The 22,622-nt window shown below is 37.4% G+C and overlaps 1 long non-coding RNA gene and 1 pseudogene across 1 annotated transcript in view; one reads left to right on the top strand and one right to left on the bottom strand.

Annotated features, from left to right (window-relative positions):
* Window positions 1–13,733: 13,733 nt before the first annotated feature.
* Window positions 13,734–14,409, bottom strand: LOC118973417 (protein SET-like; annotated as a pseudogene).
* A 141-nt stretch (window positions 14,410–14,550) lies between these two features.
* Window positions 14,551–22,622, top strand: part of LOC140843515 (uncharacterized) — a 170,465-nt gene continuing 162,393 nt past the window's right edge. The window contains exon 1 of the long non-coding RNA XR_012121355.1: window positions 14,551–14,684. This is a non-coding gene — a long non-coding RNA (uncharacterized lncRNA). The remainder of the gene's footprint in view (window positions 14,685–22,622) is intronic.

The raw sequence follows: 22,622 nt of genomic DNA, 5'->3' as shown, positions 1-22,622 counted from the left end.
TTACAAGCAGTTGTCCACTTCTGCTCACCAGTGTCCCTCATGACACTGCTGCAAAAAGGGGCCCATCCAACCTGTCCCGGTCAGATATGCCCTCACTCCCACTGTGATCATCTAGTGATATGGAGATGGACTACTTCTTTCCACCCCTTGGAAACACTTATTGATATGGAGATGCACTAAGGCCATGCAAGAGATTCTAGAAATAGTGCAATTTTATCCACAAAGGGTAAAGGAAACCTTTTACTCCTGAAATTAAAACTCCTTTTAATTTTTTTAAAGAGTTTAAATTCATAAGAATATTGAAGAACATGAAGTGGGTCTAATAGAGAAGATTGAATCCACAGCACACTACCTGGAATACAGTGGAACTTAATAAATATTTGTTAAATATAAAAAGAATACTGTTTCCAATAACAGTAGTGAAACACTTCAGTTTTTAAACAAATATGCTTTTACAGTAGGTTGGTTTTGACTGAGGGTTTCAGCCCTGGGAAGGTTCCTTCTGGATTCTCTGAGACTGAAAAATGACAGGGAAGACTGTGGGTAAAAGGGTTTATACCCAGCTTTATTCTTGTGATGGCAGGTCAAGCTCTAAAATCCTGTCACCTCAGGGCAAGTCTGCAGGCAGCAAGCCAGTCTCTGCCTGGGGGCTTCTCCACTGCCTCATAGCCCTTGCCTCTGCTCCTGGCTCTCCCTTGCTCTCTTCTTTAGGCTTTGCCTCTGCTCCAGGTTCTGCCTTCGCTCCCAGTCTCTGCTCTGCCCCAAGCACTGGGTGGATCTCTTTATATAGCAATATACACAATACACCTTATATAGCAACACTGGCTTATTTCCAATAGGCGTGTAAACATTAGCCTTACAGTAAGCCAATTATATCATCAAGTATATTACAGTCAGGTGAGGATCCTGGCCATGGGAACTTTCATTTTCCCTACAAGGCTTCTCTTCTGATTCGGTAAAAAACATGGTGTCTGTCACTTAGCTTCCATCGTTCCTGTCTTGCTGTAAGTTCAGGGAGAGGAAATCCTGGGGCAAAATACCTCTAAAAACCAAAATCAATCAAAAGCAGAAATAAAGTTTAAAACCCATTTATTGCTTACAAACTGCAGTCCAGGGCTGTCTCTCTCCTCTTCTCTGGAAGGAAGCAAGCAAGCAAGCCAGCCTCCTCCTCTTAACCTCTCAGGTTCAGACAGGCCTTCCGGTTGCCCAGGTAATTAATTACCCATTGATATGGAGATGAACTTCTCTCCACCCCTGAGAAATGATGCAAATGCACTAAAGCCAGGTGACATATTCTGGAAATGTTACAATATTACCCACACTTGCCAATGGGTTTCAGCCCTGGATAAGTTCACTATGGATTCAATAAGACCAAAGAAATGACAGTGGAACATTCTTGCAGTGAAAGGGCTATACCGAACTTCATTTCCATGGTGGCACGTCAAACACTAGAATCCTTTCCACTCAAAGGTCTCTGCCTCTGAGTCTCTCTGCCCCCTCAGTCATCTCAGTCTCTGTCCTCGGTGCTGCCACCACTCCAGTCTCTTCTCTGCTCTCCTGCAGCCTTGCAACCGTGCCACCATGTCACCCAGAGTACTGGGCAGAGCTCTTTCTATATAATTAATAACAACTTGTGGGTAAAATTGTACCATTTCCAGAATATCTCACCTGGCTTTAGTGCATTTGCATATCCTCAGGGTGGAGAGAAGTTCATCTGCATATCAATGGGTAATTAGTTGGACAACTGAGGGTGTGTTTGAACCTGAGAGTTGAAAGGGAGGGGCTGGCTTGCTTGCTTTTTAGTTCCAGAGCAGAGGAGAAAGATGGCCCTGGACTGCAGTTTTGTAAGCAATAAATGGGTTTTAAACGTTATTTCTTGCTTTGACTGATTTCAGTTTTTAGAGGTATTTTGCCCTGCGATTTCCTCTCCCCTGACTTACACAATGTACTGACCACATGTGTTTGGTGAGCTAGCCAACCAGGGCCAGGTGTGAATCCTGGCCATAGGAACCTTCACTTTATCCACAGTTCTCCTCCTTACCTCCCTGCACCATGAATGCCTATCTTGATCATATACACCTGTGCTTAAATATTCCTAAGTGTCTTGCCAATGGGTGTCAGCCCTGGGCAAGTTCACTGTGGATTCAGTGATACCAAGGGATGACAATGGAACATTCTCAGGGTAAAAGGGTTTATTACCCAACTTTTTTCTCCCAATGATAGGTCAAGCACTAGAATTATGTGTGCAATCCTCCTTCATTTTTGCCTCTGCCCAGAGCACTGGGAAGAGTTCTTTATATATTGACTTAGTCAATATAACTTATGGCCTATGGGTTTGGAAACAGTAGCTTAGCAGTAGGCCAGTTATATCAAGTAATTAAGGTTCAGGTGAGGATCCTGGCCATAGGAACTTCAATTTTCCCCACACTAAAGCAAAGAGGTATTTCTAAAATAACAAATAAAATGAAAACATCTTTTGAAGCAGACTACAGTAATGATACCAGTCAACAACATAAGTATCATAACTATTGCAACACTAGTGAAATCCACAAACACAAAAGATATCAATAATCTTTATCTTGCACATTAATTGAAGCGTATTTTTAAAAGGCACATCGCATGTTAGATGCTATTTGGGCATCAGATAGAACATGAGATCTGCTAGTCATCTGGAGCAGCAGAGGATGTAGAGGGCTGCTGGACACAGAGTAGTCTAGATACCAATCTTCAGAGCACTCTTTGGGATTCTCAGTGTTATTTGTGTGGAATTTAACTAAGGCTTGAATTCTCACAGAGTGGATCAAAGAATCTATGAAATATCTCTATTTTGGTAATTGTTCTTGTTGAAATATTTTTACTCCAGGAATGGTATACTCTCAGACAGCTACATTCCATTTATGATGTGCCATTTATGATTCCATTTATGATGAGAGCTGGATGTGCAGGGATGGTGCCAGTTTAAATTGGAGGAGACTACAACCATTTACATGAATTACTTACATGCACACACACACACAGAGAAGAATTTTTCTTTATGATATTTTTCTTTTTAAGTGTCATACTTTCATAACACTATTACTCTTTCCAATTGCATTTATGAAAAACACTGTTTAGATCAGTAACCATTCTGTTTCTGTTGTCAAATCACTGCACAGTTATGTGTTGTGTGGAGAGAATAGAAATTCCTATGGTGAGGATCCTCACCTTAACCTAAACTACTTGATGATGTAACTGGCCTACTGCTAGGCTACTGCTTCCATACCCTAGGCAATGAGCTATTACTGAATGAGTCACTATATAAAACCCTCTGCCCAGTGCTCTGGGTGGAGGCAGAGACAAAGGAAGATTACTTGGATGCAGATATAATTCTGCAGTGCTCAACCTATCACCAGGAGAACAAGATGACTAATAAACCCTTTTACCCCAAGAACATTCCATTGTCATTCCTCAGTTTCACTGAATCCATAATGAACTTACCTGGGTGTCTTGCCAATGGGTTTTAGCCCCAGACAAGATCACTCTGGATTCAATGAGACCAAAGAAATGACAGTGGAACATTCTTGGGGTGAAAGGTCATTTATTTCCATGGTTGGCAGGTCAGTCACTAGAATCCTGTCCACTTGGAGCAAGTCTGCATGCAGCGAGCCAGTCTCTGCCTCTGGGCCTCTCTGCCCCCACAGCCATCTCAGTGTGTGGTCTCGGTGCTGCCACCACTTCAGTCTTGTCTCTGCTCTCTTGCACCCATGCCACCATGTCACCCAGAGCACTGGACGAAGCTCTCTGTATAGAGTCAATAATGATGTATTGTCCACAAATGTGTAGTGAGCTAGCCAACCAGGGCCAGGTGAGAATCTTGGCCACAGGAACCTTCACTTTGTCCATAGTGGGGCTTCAATGAAACTGAAAAATGACAGTGGAGCATTCATGAGTGAAAGAGTTTATACCCAACTTTATTCCCTTTGGTGGCAAGTCCTGCTGTCCTGAAGCTGTGCAGCCCAGAGTATGGGGCAGAGCTCTTCATACATAGTTAATAATGTATTGCCCACACACATGTAGTGAGCAAGCCAAGTGCCAGGTGAGAATCCTGGCCATAGGAACCTTCACTTTCTCCATATCTGTTAATAAAATCTTTAGAGCAGAAAATATATATAGTATCTACTTACCTATGTGAATATAGTTGGAATGATATAAATATATAGAAATGAAAAGTGTTACTTTGGAACACAGTGAAATAAATCTTATGTTCACAGAAAGCATGGTCACATATTGGGACCAATAAAGGGTATATTGTTACATAGTTTACAGTTCTTAAGCAAGCTACCAGTCTAAATGCTCAACCAAACAAAAACATACTCATTTATAAATGGTGGGTATATACGTACATTTTTTGGTTCATATGGCTAGCCAACAAAATATTTGAATGGGAAGACAAAAATAGCTGTATGTTCCAGAAGAAATATGCTTGAATTTGGGCCACACATATGTAACATTAGAGCTGTTAAAATATTTTTACTCTACTACAGTGTGGGTAAAATTGTAACATTTCCAGAGTATCTCTCCTGGCTTTAGTACATTTGCATATCCTGAGGGGTGGAGAGAAGTTCATCTCCATGTCAATGGGTATTACCTGGGCAACCCAGGGCATGTCTGAACATGAGAGTTTAAAGGGAGGGGCTGGTTGGCTTGCTTGCTTGCTTGCTTCTTCAGGATCAGAGGAGAGAGACAGCGCTGGACTGCAGTTTGTAAGCAATAAACGGGTTTTAAACTTTATTTCTCCCTCTGACTGATTTCGGTTTTTAGAGGTATTTTTCTCTGGGATTTCCTGTTTACGGACTTACATACAGAAACAGAACACAGTTGATTCTTGAACAACATGTGTTTGGACTGCACGGGTCCACTTATATGTGAATTTTTTTCAATAAATATACTTGAAAATCTTTTAGAATTATAACAGTTTGAAAAAAACATTCTTTTCTCTATTTTATTATAAGAATAGAGTTTGTAATACATACAACATACAAAATATATATTAATTGACTGTTTATGTTATCAAGGTCTCCAGGCAATAGTAGGCTATTGTTAGTTGAACTTTTGGGGAGTCAGTAGTTACATGTGGATTTTGTGTGAGGGTCTTGCCTCTAACCACCATGATATTCAAAAGTCAACTGCATTGGTAAGTACTAATTGTTATTAAGAAATTATAGGTTACTCCAAAAGTATAAGTGATAAGATTTCATACAAGAATAATTCTGAGTGGCTTCTATAAACATAATGGCTTATATAAACACAAGAAAGTGTGCTACACCTCATTAGTAATCATGAAAATGCAAATTAAGACCAAAATGAGATATGCTTATATAACAGACTGACAGCAATTAAGAAGCTTGCTAATAAATATCAAGTGTTAGTTGATCTGTAGATAATCTTATTACTCTTACTGTTTTTTCAAGTTTATATAAGTACATTATCTAGAAATGTATTAAATAAAATTTGAAATAGCACAAGTAAAGTTAAATTCTTGATACTAGAGAAAATAACTGCTTATCATTTATAATATAACATGAAGGAAAAAGATTTTCCACACAAAATAATGCTCTTAAGATAAAATAGGTGAGCAAGTTTTGCAGTTACTCTCAAATCCTTTTGTACAAAACAACCACTTTATAGCCATAACCTGTATTCTTTATTCATTATCTAGCTATTCTTTTTATGAAGCAACATTTTCACAATTATACTATAAAATTTTAATAGTAACCCATTTACTCTATTCATTTAACATACACTGTTGAATAAGTGATGAATGAATATCTAATTTGAGAATGTTAATCTTGTAATTGCATCTGAGAATCTTTTAAATCTGCTTCACTTTTTGCTATATTGCTCAATTGTGGAATTCCACATAAGTTTGCATATTGAATGATGCTCTTTGTAGGAGTTAGATACACTTTTTATTGAACTTTGCAGATATTTTACTTTCTGGAAATTTAAGGTTTGTGGTAACTGCACTGAGCAAGTCTGTCAGTATCATATTTTCAACAGCAACTGCTCACTTCATGTTTCTGCATCATATTTTGGTAATTTTTGCAATGTTTCAAACTTTTTATTACTGTATTTGTTATGGTGATCTGTGATCAGTGATATTTGACATTAATATTGTGATTGTTTAGTAGTGTCATCGACCACACCCATATAAGACTGTGAAAATAATCAGTAAATGGTGTGTGTGTTCCCTGTCTCTCTCCCTCACCTCAGGCCCCTCTATTCCCTGAGACATAATATTGAAATTAGGCCAGTTAGTAACTCTACAATGGTCTGTAAGTGTTCAAGTGAAAGGAAGAGTGTCATGTCTTTTATTTTAAATCAAAAGCCAGAAATGATTAAGCTTAGTGTGGAAGGTATTTTGAAAGCTGAGATAGGCTGAAAGCTAAGCTTATTGCACTTAACAATTAGCCTAGTTGTGAATGCAAAGGAGAAGTTCCTTGAAGGAAATTAAAAGTCCTTTTCCAGTGAAGACATGGCTGATAAGAAAGTGAAATAGCTTTACTGCTGCTATGGAGAATGTATTAGAGGTCTGGATAATAGATCAAACCAGCCACAATATCCCCTTAAGCCAATGCCTAATCCATAGCAAGGCCCTAGTTATCTTTAATTCTGTGAAGCTGAGAGAGGTGAGGGAGCTACAGGAGAAGTTTGAAGCTACCACAGGTTGATTCATATGGTCTAAGGAAAGACACTATCTCCATAAAATAAAAATGTACGGAGAAGCAGCAAGTGCTGATGTAGAAGCTGCAGCAAGTTATCCAGATAATCTAGGTAAGATAACTATGTGGTAATAATGAAGGAGGCTACACTAAACATGCAAAGGACAGGTTGACTGTCTTGTAAGGGGCTAATGAAGCTGGTGACTTTAAGTGGAAATCAAAGCTCATTTACCATTCAAAAAATTCTAAGGCCCCTAAGAGTTATGCTAAATATACTCTGCCTATGCTCTAAAAATGGAAAAACTAAGCCTGGATGAAACATATCTGTTTACAACATGGTTTTTTAAATTTCTTAAACCCTCTGTTGAGACCTACTGCTCATAAAAAAAATATTCTTTTCAAATTATGATTGCTCTTTGACAGTGCACCTGGTCACCCACTACGCTCTGATGGACATGTACAATAACATTAATGCTGTTTTCATGGCTGCTAACATAACATCCATTCTGCAGCCCAGGGACCATGGAGTCATTTTGACTTTCAAGTCTTATTATTTAAGAAATACATTTTGAAAGGTTACAGGTACCATAGATAGTGATGCTATTGATGATCTGGACAAAGTCAATTGAAAACTTGCTGAAAAGGATTCAGCATTCTAGATGCCATAAAGAACATTAATGATTCATGGGAAGAAGTACAAGATCAACATTTACAGGAATTTGGAAGAAGTTAATTCTAACCCCCATTGATGACTTTGAGGGGTTCAAGACTTCAATGGAGGAGTAACTGCAGATGTGGTGGAAAAAGAAAAATAACTAGAATCAGAAGCTGAGCCTGAAGATGGGACTGAATTGCTGCAGTATCATGATAAAACTTTAATGAGGAGTTGCTTCTTATGCATGAGCAAAGAAAGTGGTTTCTTGAGATGGAGTCTACTGCTGATGAAGATGCTATGAACATTGCTGAAAATAGAACAAAGGATTTAGGATATTTCATAAACTTAGTTGATAAAGCAACAGCAGGGTTTGAGAGGATCAACTCCAATTTTGAAAGTTCTACTGTGTGTGGTAAAATGCTATCAAACTGCCTCACATGCTGGAAAAGTCATTCATGAAAGGAAGAGTCAGTCACTGCAGTAAACTTCAATGTTGTCTTATTTTAAGACATCTCAAATAAGACTACCCCAACCTTCAGCGACTGTCATCATACTGATCAGTCAGCAGCCATCAATATCAAGGCAGAACTTTCCACCAGCAAAATGATTATGATCTGCTGAAAGCCAGATGATGGTTAGCATTTTTTTTTAGCAATAAAGTATTTTTAATTAAGATATACTCACTGTTTTTTAGATGTAATGGCATTACACACAATAGACTACAGTATAAACAACTTTTACATGCACTGGGAAACTAAGAAATTTACTTAAACTCCTTTATTGCAATCCCCATTTGTCAATTTATTGCAGTGGTTTGGAAGTGAACTTACAATCTCTCTGGGGTACAACTCTAAATGTAAATTTAATATACCAAATAAGGGAAAGAAATAGGCAGAGTAAATTTGAACATAACCTATCTAACAAAATTAATTCACTTCAAATGCAACGATATATCATATTGAAAGTAAAATGATGGAAAAGGTATATCCTGCAAATATTAATTTTAAAAAAGCTTAGATGGTCTTCAAATAAAATAGTCTTCAGAGCAAGTAAAATTACCACAGACATTAAGGGATATAATATTACAATGATAGGAACAATCTTCCAGGAGTGCATAGCTATTCTATATGTGTACACACCAAACATTAGAGGTACAAAACATGAAACAACTTTATGTATTTTCAGCTGTTTTATACTACCTGATATAGACAATTATGAATTTAAAATATTATCACTGATTGTATCCTGAATATTCAAATGTTTATATAATTTTCCTGGTATATTCACTAGGTTATAGTATTATTTTATTCTGGTATTTGATATTTTTTAAAGAAAAAATAAAAGCAAAGCAACATTTTCAGATCTCTACTGCTAAATTTTCACCTGATTTACAGTAGTTCCAAAATTCCTGGACAGTTAGAAATTCTTTTCAGTAAAGGTTCCAACTTCAGAAGATATGGAAGAAGAGCTTTTTAAGAACTGAAAGCAGAGGCCACATGGAACAAAAGAATGAATAGTGAGGTATTTGTGTGATGTTCATATTGAAGTTCTGTTCTTTTATAGTTCAACAGATCAAATGTGAAGAGCCACTTGTTACTAAATAAAAGGATATGGGGCTTTCACTTTCACAAAGCCAAAATATCCAATTGCTCTTTCTTTTATAAGTACTACGAGGGATTAAAGATTTGGATAAAAAAAAAAAAGAAATTCTAACTTCTGCCACCAGCTATGGGTTGTGGGCTATTGGTGCCCTACATAAAACAGACTTTTTTTGAAAAGTACCTAAAGGGGCTATGTTATTTGTAACATCCTGTTTTGACACCAGAGACCACAAGAGATGAAGTTGTCTTACATAAAATCTGAATAAGGACACCTGAATTTTTCTATTATCTTCTGATTCTATATTTTCAGCTGAACAAGAAACAGTACACCTTCCATTATTGTTCCTGTGAGACTAAATTTTCTTAACTGTAATAATTTATTCTTTTAGGTTTAAATTTTCAAATCTTAAAGTTAATAGTATATATGTAATCCTTTTTTAAATATGTAATAAATTCTGAATATGAAATATCTTTGTAAAATACCACTATTTTTGCCGCCTTATCTACTCTTCTGTCTTCCATCACTTTCTGCATTCTCTTTGACTTCATTGCTGATCCTTGAACAAACCAAATTTACTTGTATCTTAGGGACTTTGCACAGGTTTTTTTCTCTTTCTTAAAATATTCCTTATCAAAGTCTTAGGGACTTTGTACAGGTTTTTCTCTTTCTTAAAATGTTCCTTATTAAAATGGTAATGTGGCCCAAACTCAGCTGTTTTAGTCTTTTTTTCAAATATTCTCTCATGGCTGAATTTAACTCTACTTCCAATACTGTATTTATAATCGCAACTTGCTCTTCTCTCCAATACTTTCTTTGCACCTTTTCTTCCAAGATACTTAACATCTTCAGCATAATATTTAATTTATTGTATCCATTTTGCTTATTGCTTTTATGTATTTCCCACTAGAGGAAGATAAGCTCCTTTACGGCAGAGTGTTTTGTCTACCTTGCTCACAGATACAGGCTAAATGCTTTCTACAGTTCCTGGCATAGATGGGTACTTACAGAATATTTATTGAATGAATGCTATTGTGAAATATAATATTCATTTATATGTATTATAGAAAAAGTTTACATTTATAGTCCTAATTCTTATTTGTATAACTTGCATCTGTCATAATGTCTTGTTCTATAAAATAATTGCATGTTTAGTGCCTTGTTTTCCTTTTCCTTGACTTAATTTTTAATACTTATCTGCCCACAAACTCTGCAAAAAACTAAATGGCTAACATAGTTTTCTTAAATATAAAAAATAGTATATATGGCCAAGTAATTTATAAACTTTATCACAACTTCAATATATACACATTTATAAATAGTACTGTAAATATTAGATATAGAACTGTAAATACAGTAAGTATAGGAAATATATATAATTATACTATATATATATATATATAGATAGATAGATATATTGGTGGTTTTGATTAACATACCTAACAAACTTACTAAAGTATCTTCATAGGAAAGCCATTTAATCCAGAACATTGTACTGGGTGTTTATTTGAGAAGAAATCTATTATGCTTTCTTCATAAACTCAGCATATATATATATATATATATATATATATATATATATATATATATATATATATATTGAATACCTACAAAGTACCAGGCATTTGACTGTGAAATACAGATATAGAAGAATACAGGGCAGGCAAATCTCATGAAAGTTTTATTTGGAGGGATTAAAATAAATATTTTAAAAATAAAAATAGAAATTTCATACTCAAATATAAAATAAAATAATAGACAATTGTTATGAAAATATTTTCTTCAAAGTAGAAATGGCTAACAATTCATTTATATGTGTCTAAGGAGATACATTATTAAAAGATGAATTTATGAAGGACCATATAAATCTCTATGTACATTTTATTAGAGTAAAATGACACAATGCTGTTAGGTATTTACAGATAGTGTAGTAGTTACTCAATCAAAAACTTCTTTCTGAGATAACAATATTGTGCCACCCACTGTCCAGTGCCTAAAATCAGTTGCTTCATATACTTTATTCAGTTGCATATTTGTGGATAGGTGGAGAGTTATTCTAGTACTAATTATTCCATCATAGTCAGAAGTAAAGTGTCTATTTTTTCAATAATAAAAAGTTTTCTGTAATAATGCCTTTGTGAAATAAAAGTGTATATTTGAAAATATTTTACAACTACTGAGTAGATATGAGGAACTGATGTGATTCTGAAAAAGTAAAGTCACATAAAGTAAATATTGTTTCATCAGAACATCATCTAGGAAAGGAGGGAGTCCTAGTAACAGAGACCATCTGAGCTGTTGACATCGCACAGACAAGCGACAAGTAGGACTTGAAATGGGACAGTGATTGTAGGAATGAGAAGTAATAGAATATTCAGTATTATTATATGAAAATGTAATATAATTTATCTTCCAGAATTTCTGATATGCCAAACTGTATTGATTCTGAGATGCCTAAAGCAGGAACTGTGTTGTCATAAGACTTTATTTTACTATAGGCCACTGAATTTTAAACCCAACTTATCACAGTGACAATTCTAAAATCCCTTTGGGTTCCAAAATTGTTTAAAATGTTCCTCTGCCCTGATGCTACTCATGAATCTACATATTGCAACTCCTTTTTACAGACTAAATGGAGAAGTAAGATTTACAAAGACCTAGAGGTCAAAAATCCAATAAGAACACCATAATTTGTTTCACTGAGTTATATGGGTGAGTCATGATCAAGAGTGAGAAAATTAAGGTTGAAAGTGTTTCCAGTGACAGATTAACGCCCAGAGGATTAGAACTTTAGATAAGACTCTCCACTAAAGTAAGCTAGTAAGCAGGCCACTGTACAGTATGTAATTAAGGTTACCAGCTACAGGTATTAACAAATGAAGATATGAGCCCACTAGTTTCTGAGATATTAGAGATATGGGCTCATGTCTTCCTTTTTTCTCCAGATATTATCACACTGCCTAATTTACAGTAGGCATGCAACATGTTGTTGCTAACTATAAAATGAATGCCTTTCACTCTTCTAAAAAAACAAAAGGCCTAATGAGGGATGAAAAAAACACTGTTACAAAAGGTTCACATTTTCCTAAACAGCTCTTCCACTCACTAAATATTTATATACCGGTTTATATTTGGGGTTACCTGAAACTAGGTCCTGTGATGGTTTTGTAGCCACTCTTCAGCACAATTATTCTTTCAGATGAAAAGGTGTGTGTTGGAATGAAAAGGATTTTTCTTGGAATAGCTAACAAGCCTGGAAGTATAAAATCAGTGAATTCACGGTCTTGAGCTCATTCCTATATATGCTTTTCTGTAAAATAAGACCCCACACGAATGAAAAATAAAGTATAATATGATACCAATAAGTCAGATGAGTCCTTAGATACACAGAGGTTGTGCATATAGTAAAGATATACATATACCCCAGTACATACCAGTGGTCAAACCATTGGTCCCTCATCAACAAAGCTGCTGTTGATTTCCTCAAGGGATAGTTCCACAGCCCGCCCCTGGTTTCTGTTATTGGCAGGCTGAATCCTGGGCTGTAGCAGCAACCACACTAGCATTAGTAGTGTGAACCAGTGCTGTTGGCCCCTGGCATCGCCTTCATGGCCACCCTATGGCCACTTCATTCATGTACCCATTATGCCATGCTGGCTGTTGCCAATTACAGAGGCTTGCTGGGTCATTTGGTTTCTTGGTGGATTGGTTTTTATCCAGAAATGGATGCATTCTAATTAAACATAAGACCTGGCACATTTATATGCCTGTATGCTACACTTCTTTATCTTCACTGTTGCAATATTTCTTTCCTTCCAGGATTCTGAACAACTAACCGTGATTCTATTTTTACCTCCTCCTTGGGCCCTACTCTGTCCATACAAAGTAGATGACCAGGTTTACAGTCTAAAGTTATGCCCATTGGGAAGATTTTTCCTTGTCACTATTTTTCAAGACCAACAGTTACGGTGGTATATTGCAGTTGCTACTGATTTTGACTTGCACTGTCATATCAAGACAAACAAATAAGCTAAATTAATGATTTCCTCTCCTCTTTCATATGGTCATAAGGGATTTCCTTGGACATGAGAGAATATTTTAGAGAAGGGACACTGGTGTAGCAATGATGGTGTCTTGGGAATAGAGGTTTCTTGTATATGTGTCTGACTCGTGTACTTTGACACTAATTGTAATGTATTCCAGATGTACCACTTCACTCATATATCAGTGGGTCACATTAGTTATGGTTATAGAATATTCAGATTGCCCATGTTTCTTCTGACTAAATTATGACAGAGATGGAAGAGTTAGCATAGCACAGGAACAAAACTGTGCTTGCATTTTTGTTTCCTTGTTTATTCCATGTGAATGTGAACTGGTTTCAATTATCTTTTCTTATAGAGATAGAAGAGAACACATTTTCCAAATCAGTGGTCTCATATCCTATGACTGAAGCTATTATTAAATTTCAGCTAGTTTGAGATTTGAACAATTAATGGTCTATATTCATCGCCCAGTGTCCACCCTATTTCTACGGGATTCAGATTGATGAATCAAAGTAGATATGATGAAAACCAACATTACATACTTTCTAAACTTTCGAAAGTGGATTAGTACTTTCTAAGCCACCTGGGGCACAGTATAATTTTTGAATTACTTTCATAAGCACAGAGGAAAAAAGACTGATACTTGCTCCCATTAACTGCAGAAAATTTAAAAAGGAAGGTTCAAATCCATCAGTGTTTCAGCAGTCACCTTGTCCTTCCTCCCCCTCATCATTATCTTACTTTGATCTTCATCCCCTTCATCATTATCAGCGGCATATTCTTCTCTTCATTATCCACGTCAGGAAGAAAGCAGTACTATAATGGATTTGGGCAAATGTCATCGGTGACTTCTAACCCATCTGCACCTGCATCAGGGAGCCCAATAAACCGGGTAAAGAAGCTCTCAGTTTCTCATGCTGTCTGCTCCTGCCGGTTTTACTCTTTTTGCTTGGACATTTTGTCAAATCCTTTCCAGGTTTCCATGTCATTTCAGCAGCCTTTGAAGATGGATCACCATTCTTACTCATATGAAATTCTTTGGCAAGAACTTTCTTATCAAAGTAATGTTTTATTTCATCAAAATAAAAACCTATTCTGGGACCTGATTTAGTATTTTCAAATTCTGTCACTAGAATTCTTTTCAAATAATCCTCCTCCGCAAGGAATGCAGACACTTGTGGATGGTTGACACATCTGGGTTTTGGAGATCAATGCCAAACTCTTCTGAAAATTTGGTTGGTGGAGTTTGTTATATTCTGTTGTATTTTGAAAAAGTCCCCACTGGCTCGTTCACTAAGTCTATTTCATTTTGTACTTCATCAGTATGTTCGATTGCTTTTTTTTTTTTTCCTGAGGTCCTCTCTGCCGTCTCAGTCCGTTTACTGACCTTGGCCGCGTGTCCGCTGCACGTCGCTGCTCTGCGCTGAGGCTCCGGCGCCGGAGGCCGACGCTGCGCGCCACTTCCCTCCGCGCCAGGCGCGCGCGCTCCCGGCCGCCGCCGCCCGGAGCGCCCCGCGCTGCTGACGCGAGGCTCTCTGGGCGGGAAATCCAGGCGCGGCCGGCGGCTGGGCGGCTTCTGCTTGGTAAAGGGGGGTCGCGGAGGGCGGGCTGGCGGCCCCGCGCCCCAGCTTTCTGCGCCGGAGTCACCTTCTCCTGACTGCGGAAATCTTATGTTATCTTAAAGTAGGTATTGCTATTTAAATTTTTGATAGTTTATATTCTTATTGAAGTAAGAAAACATGAGGTCTACGCTCTTAATGTTTGCGTGTGCAGCATAGTATTGACTGTAGCCATAACAGTATACACCAGATCTCCAGAACTTTTTTATCTTGCATAACTGAAAACCCTACTCTTTGAACAGCAACTCGCCCTATTCGTCTCCCTCCAGCCCCTAGAAACCACTCTTGTCTCTGTTTCTGAGTTTGACTGTATTAGTACCACCTGTGAGTGGAATCATGTGGTATTTGTTCTTCTGTGACTAGTTTTATTTCGCTTAGCATAACAGCCTACAGGTTCATCCATGTTACAAGGGCAGGGTTTCCTTCTGTTTTAAGGCTGAATAATATTCTATTGCATATAAACACATTTTCTTTATCTGTTCATCCCTTGGTGATGTCAGAAGTTCAGAAATAGCAGAAGTAAAACCAGTGAATCACCAAAGTAGTAATTAGTAAAAAATGTATTGTCCACCCATGCAAAGCCAATTTGGGACCGGGAGCACTCAAACTAGAACATGGAATGAGGCCCGGGGGTATATTGTTATAAAGCAGTTTACTTACTGGGGCAGCAGTGACTGTTCTTCGCAGAGGTTGGTTATAATACTAGAGATTTCTTAAATGACAGGGAGTTGGTCAGTAGATGCTTCATATCAACTTTGGGACACAGTTTAAGTTTTGCTTAGGACTTTCAGAGGCATAAATAAATGACTAGGTCAAGTTAGTCTTGCAAAATAAGTTAAATTGAGCTTTGTATGACTAAACTGGTTTTGTCTGCTCAGGCAATTTGCAAGGCTGGTCTCCATTTGTTTTTAATTTTAACAATATATATTTAGGTCATTTCCATATCTTGGCTGCTGTGTATAATGCCACAATGACTATGGGAATATAGATGTTGATTTAAAATATTTTAGATACATACCCAGCAGTGTGATTGCTAGATCATATGATAGTTCTATTTTTAATTTTTGAGGAAATACCATAGTGGTTTCAGCACTTTATACCTAACACTAGTGTGTAGGGTTACAATTTCTCCACATTCTTGGCAACACTTGCTATCTTCTGTTTTTTGTTTTTTTTTTCACAGCCAAAGAAATTCATGTTTATTTGAAAAGGTCATTAAGTGGTGGGAGGCAGAATTTAAGCCCAAGTCTATCTCCCATTTGCTGGGTCCCAAAATAGCATGTCCTGCTCTCAAATTTTACAATAACACCCAAAAGACACTAGGCTAATCTGTATTTACTGTAGAATGTAAGTATTTTCAATTTTTTTTTTTGAGAGGGCATCTCTCATATTTATTGATCAAATGGTTGTTAACAACAATAAAATTCTGTATAGGGGACACAATGCACAATCATTAATCCACCCCAACACTAATTCTCAACAGTCTCCAATCTTCTGAAGCATAACGAACAAGTTCTTACATGGTGAACAAATTCTTACATAGTGAATAAGTTCTTACATGGTGAACAGTACAAGGGCAGTCATCACAGAAACTTTCGGTTTTGATCACGCATTATGAACTATAAACAATCAGGTCAAATATGAATATTCGTTTGATTTTTATACTTGATTTATATGTGGATCCCACATTTCTCCCTTTATTATTATTATTATTATTTTAAATGCTGAAGTGGTAGGTAGATGCAAGATAAAGGTAGAAAACATAGTTTAGTGTTGTAAGAGAGCAAATGTAGATGATCAGGTGTGTGCCTGTAGACTATGTGTTAATCCAAGCTAGACAAGGGCAATAAAACATCCACGGATGCAGAAGATTTCTCTCAAAATGGGGGGGGGGGTGAGGTTCTAAGCCTCACCTCTGTTGATCCCCAGTTTCTCACCTGATGGCCCCCCTGCAACTGTGCCTGTCTTAGGTTGTTCCTCCTTTGAGGAATCTTACCCGTCTCTGGCTAACCAGTCATCTTCTGGGGCCATACAGGGAAATGTAAAGTCGGTAAGTGAGAGAGAAGCCATATTGTTTGAAAAGATTAGCTTTTTACTTCTTTGCAGATTTATGCCCTGTGGCTTCTATGCCCAGCATTTGTCTTGAGGTATCTTTACCACTTGGAGGAATTATGATACTCGGTAAATTCGGTATGAGGCACGAATTCTATTTAAGTAGATAGAATTCTTTTAACAGTAGATAGTCTGTAGTTGTAAGATTTTGGAGCGTTACAACTTACACTTCTCCTAATTCTTGATTGAGTTCCAACAGTATAGATCCAGTCAAATTTGTTGTTTTACTGTATGCACAGGCCAGCTTAGATATCCCCTTCTTCATTCCCATGGCAAGTCCAGGAACCGGTGGGATGAATGCAGCTACAGCTGTAGCAGTGCCTGGATCTTTGTTGAGGTTTTTTGATGATCATCTTCTGGTATGAGTCTTCCAGAGAGTGCTGATGTTGGAAGTTCTTCTTCATATCGTATCTTAGTTCATTTTCTGGGTAGCCAAATTAGGCTTGGATCCTCTGTATAAACACAAACAGTCCCTTTGCCCACACTTTGATATGCTCTTTATACAATTGTGTAGAACTAATTGAAGGTCACCACACAGGAACTGCTTTTTTTTAAGAGAAAGGAATATTATCAGAAAAATGTACCTCCATAGCCGATCATCTGACACCCTTTAAGTGATCAAAATTAAGGATATTTAAAGCATACATTAATCATTGATTTACAGTTAGTTTTATCCTATCAGGGAGTAATCCCCCTGTTCCTTCGTTCTTTTTTTCTTTGTAATCATTAATGTACACTTACATGAAGAAAATTATGTTTACTAGGCTCTCCTATATAGCAGGTCCCCCCTATAAACCCCTTTACAGTCACTGTCCATCAGCATAGCAAAATGTTGTAGAATCACTACTTGTCTTCTCTGTGTTGTACAGCCCTCCCCTTTCTCCCACCCCCGATTATGCATGCTAATCTTAATCTCCCCCTTCTTCTTCCCCCCCTTATCTCTCCCTAGCCACCCATCCTCCCCAGTCCCTTTCCCTTTGGTACCTGTTAGTCCATTCTTGGGTTCTGTGATTCCGCTGCTGTTTTCTTCCTTCAGTTTTTCCTATGTTCTTATACTCCATACATGAGTGAAATCATTTGGTATTTCTCTTTCTCCACTTGGCTTATTTCACTGAGCATAATACCCTCCAGCTCCATCCATGTTGCTGCTAATGGTAGGATTTGCCCTCTTCTTATGGCTGAGTAGTATTCCATTGTGTGTATGTACCACATCTTCTTTATCCATTCATCTACTGATGGACACTTAGGTTGCTTCCAATTCTTGGCTATTGTAAATAGTGCTGCGATAAACATAGGGGTGCATATCTCTTTCTCAAACTTGATTTCTGCGTTCTTAGGGTAAATTCCTAGGAGTGGAATTCCTGGTTCAAATGGTAAGTCTGTTTTGAGCATTTTGATGAACCTCCATACTGCTTTCCACAATGGTTGAAATAATTTACATTCCCACCAGCAGTGTAGGAGGGTTCACCTTTCTCCACAGCCTCGCCAACATTTGTTGTTGTTTGTCTTTTGGATGGCAGCCATCCTTACTGGTGTGAGGTGATACCTCATTTAGTTTTAATTTGCATTTCTCTGATAATTAGCGATGTGGAGCATCTTTTCATGTGTCTGTTGGCCATCTGTATTTCTTTTTTAGAGAACTGTCTGTTCAGTTCCTCTGCCCATTTTTTAATTGGGTTATTTGTTTTTTATTTGTTGAGGCATGTGAGCTCTTTATATATTTTGGATGTCAAGCCTTTCTCGGATCTGTCATTTACAAATATATTCTCCCATATTGTAGGGTTCCTTTTTGTTCTATTGATGGTGTCTTTTGCTGTGCAGAAGCTTTTCAGCATGATATAATCCCACTTGTTCATTTTTGCTGTTGTTTTCCTTGCCCGGGGAGATATGTTCAAGAAGAGGTCACTCATGTTTATGTCTAAGAGGTTTTTGTCTATGTTTTTTTCCAAGAGTTTAATGGTTTCATGACTTACATTCAGGTCTTTGATTCATTTTGAATTTACTTTTGTGTATGGGTTTAGACAATGGTCCAGTTTCATTCTCCTACATGTAGCTGTCCACTTTTGCCAGCACCGTCTGTTGAAGAGACTGTCATTTCACCATTGTATGTCCATGGCTCCTTTATCAAATATTAATTGACCATATATGTCTGGGTTAATGTCTGGAGTCTCTAATCTGTTGCACTGGTCTGTGGCTCTGTTCTTGTGCCAGTACCAAATTGTCTTGATTACTATGGCTTTATAGTAGAGCTTGAGGTTGGGGAGTGAGATCCCCCCTACTTTATTCTTCTTTTTCAGCATTGCTTTGGCTATTCAGGGTCTTTGGTGTTTCCATATGAATTTTTGAATTATTTGTTCCAGTTCATTGAAGAATGTTGCTGGTAGTTTGATCAGGATTGCATCAAATCTTTATATTGCTTTGGGCAGGATGGCCATTTTGACAATATTAATTCTTCCTAGCCACGAGCATGGGATGAGTTTCCATTTGTTAGTGTCCCCTTTAATTTTTCTTAAGAGTGACTTGTAGTTTTCAGAGTATAAGTCTTTCACTTCTTTGGTTAGGTTTATTCCTAGGTATTTTATTCTTTTTGATGCAATTGTGAATGGAGTTGTTTTCCTGATTTCTCTTTCTGTTGGTTGATTGTTAGTGTACAGGAAAGCCACAGATTTCTGTGTGTTAATGTTGTATCCTGCAACTTTGCTGTATTCTGATATCAGTTCTAGTAGTTTTGGGGTGAAGTCTTTAGGGTTTTTTATGTACAATATCATGTCATCTGCAAATAGTGACAGTTTAACTTCTTCTTTACCAATCTGGATTCCTTGTATTTCTTTGTTCTATCTGATTGCTGTGGTTAGTACCTCCGGTACTATGTTAAATAACAGTGGGGAGAGTGGGCATCCCTGTCTAGTTCCCAATCTCAGAGGAAAAGCTTTCAGCCTCTCGCTGTTCAGTATAATGTTGGCTGTGGGTTTATCATAAATGGCCTTTATTATGTTGTGGTACTTTCCCTCTATTCCCATTTTGCTGAGAGTTTTTATCATGAATGGATGTTGAATTTTATCCAATGCTTTTTCAGCATCTATGGACATGATCATGTGGATTTGTCCTTCTTTTTGTTGATGTGGTGGATGATGTTGATGGATTTTCGAAAAGTTGTACCATCTTTGTATCCCTTGGATGAATCCCACTTGGTCATGGTGTACGCTCCTTTTGATGTATTTTTGAATTTGGCTTGCTAATATTTTGTTGCGTATTTTTGCATCTGCATTCATCAGGGATATTGGTCTGTAGTTTTCTTTTTTGGTGGGGTCTTTGCCTGGTTTTGGCATTAGGGTGATGTTGGCTTCATAGAATGAGTTTGGGAGTATTCCCTTCTCTTCTATTTTTTGGAAAACTTTAAGGAGAATGGGTATTATGTCTTCCCTGTATGTCTGATAAAATTCTGAGGTGAATCCATCTGGCCCGGGGGTTTTGTTCTTTGGTAGTTTTTTAATTACTGCTTCAATTTTGTTGCTAGTAATTGGTCTGTTTAGATTTTCTGTTTCTTCCTTGGTCAGTCTTGGAAGGTTGTATTTTTTTAGGAAGTTGTCCATTTCTCCTAGGTTTCCCAGCATGTTGGCATATAGGCTTTCATAGTACTCTCTAATAATCCTTTGTATTTCTCTGGGGTCCGTTGTGATTTTTCCTTTCTCGTTTCTGATTCTGTTGATTTCTTTTGACTCTCTTTTCCTCTTAATAAGTCTGGCCTGAAGTTTATCTATTTTGTTTATTTTCTTGAAGAACCAGGTCTTGTTTTCATTGATTTTTGCTATTGTTTTATTCTTCTCAATTTTATTTATTTGTTCTCTGATTTTTATTATGTCCCTCCTTCTGCTTACCTTAGGCCTCATTTGTTCTTCTTTTTCCAATTTCGATAATTGTGACATTAGACCATTCATTTGGGATTGTTCTTCCTTCTTTAAATATACCTGGATTGCTCTATACTTTCCTCTTAAGGCTGCTTTTGCTGTATCCCACAGTAGTTGGGGCTTTGTGTTGTAGTTGTCGTTTGTTTCCATATATTGCAGGATCTCCATTTTGATTTGGTCATTGATCTATTGATTATTTAGGAGTGTGTTGTTAAGCCTCCATGTGTTTGTGAGCCTTTTTGGTTTCTTTGTACAGTTTATTTCTAGTTTTATGCCTTTGTGGTCTGTAAAGTTGGTTGGCAGGATTTCAATCTTTTGCAATTTATTGAGGCTCTTTTTTGTGGCCTAGTATGTGGTCTTTTCTGGAGAATGTTCCATGTGCACTTGAGAAGGATGTGTATTCTCTTGCTTTTGGTTGTAGAGTTCTGTAGATGTCTATTAGGTCCATCTGTTCTAGTGTGTTGTTCAGTGCCTCTGTGTCCTTACTTATTTTCTGCCCAATGGATCTGTCCTTTGGGGTGAGTGGTGTGTTGAAGTCTCCTAAAATGAATGTATTGCAGTCTATTTCCCCCTTTAGTTCTGTTAGTATTTGTTTCACATATGCTGGTGCTCCTGTGTTGGGTGCATATATATTTATAATGGTTATATCCTCTTGTTGGACTGAGCCCTTTATCATTATGTAATGTCCTTCTTTATCTTTTGTTACTTTCTTTATTTTGAAGCCTGTTTTGTCTGATACTAGAATTGTAGCACCTGCTTTTTTTCTCTCTGTTGTTTGCATGAAATGTCTTTTTCCATCCCTTGTCTTTATGTCTGTGCATGTCTTTGGGTTTAAGGTGAGTCTCTTGTAAGTAGTATATGGATGGATCTTGCTTTTTTATCCATTCTACTACTCTGTGTCTTTTGATTGGTGCATTCAGTCCATTTACATTTGGGGTGATTATTGAAATGTATGTACTTATTGCCATTCCAGCCTTTAAGTTTGTGGTTACCAAAGGTTCACGGTTAGCCTCTTTACTATCTTATTGTCTAACTTAACTTGCTTGTTGAACTATTATAAACATGGTCTGATGGTTCTTGATTTCTCTCCCTTCTTTTTCCTCCTCCTCCCTTCTTCATATGTTGGGTGTTTTGTTCTGTGCTCTTTTTAGGCGTGCTCCCATCTAGAGAAGTCCCTGTAAGATGCCCTGTAGAGGTGGTTTGTGGGAGGGAAATTCCCTCAACTTTTGCTTGTCTGGGAATTGTTTAATCCCTTCTTCATATTTAAATGATAATCATGCTGGATACAGTAGTCTTGGTTCAAGGCCCTTCTGTTTCATTGCATTAAGTATATCATGCCATTCTGTTCTGGCCTGTAGGGTTTCTGTTGAGATGTCTGATGATAGCCTGATGGATTTTCCTTTGTAGGTAACCTTTTTTTCTCTCTGGCTGCCTTTAATACTTTGTCCTTGTCTTTGATCTTTGCCATTTTAATTATTATGTGTCTTGGTGTTGCCCTCCTTGGATCCTTTGTCATGGGAGTTCTGTGTACCTCTGTGGTCTGAGAGGCCATTTCCTCCCCTAGTTTGGGGAAGTTTTCAGCAATTGTTTCTTCAAAGACACTTTCTATCCCTTTTTCTCTGTCTTCTTCTTCTGGTACCCCTATAATGAGGATATTGTTCTATTTCGATTGGTCACTCAGCTCTCAGAATTCTTTCATTCTTGGAGATCCTTTTATCTCTCTCTGCATCAGCTTCTCTGCGTTTCTGTTCTCTGTTTCCTAGTCCATTAATGGTCTCTTGCATCTCGTCCATTCTGTTTTGAAGTCCTTCTGAAGCTTGTTTTATTTCTGTATCCTGCTTCCTTTGTTCTTGCATATTTCTCTGCAAGTCCATCAGGATGGTTATGACTTTTGTTTTGAATTCTTTTTCAGGAAGACTGGTTAAATCTTTCTCCCCAGGTTGCTTCTCAGGGGAAGATGTAGTAGATGCCAAAGTTGTCTG

Source organism: Manis javanica, chromosome 9 (genome assembly GCF_040802235.1).
Source record: "Manis javanica isolate MJ-LG chromosome 9, MJ_LKY, whole genome shotgun sequence".
Classification (NCBI taxonomy): Eukaryota; Metazoa; Chordata; class Mammalia; order Pholidota; family Manidae; genus Manis; species Manis javanica.
Note: the sequence above shows the minus strand (reverse complement) of the source record. Positions and strands in the feature narration are given on the sequence as shown.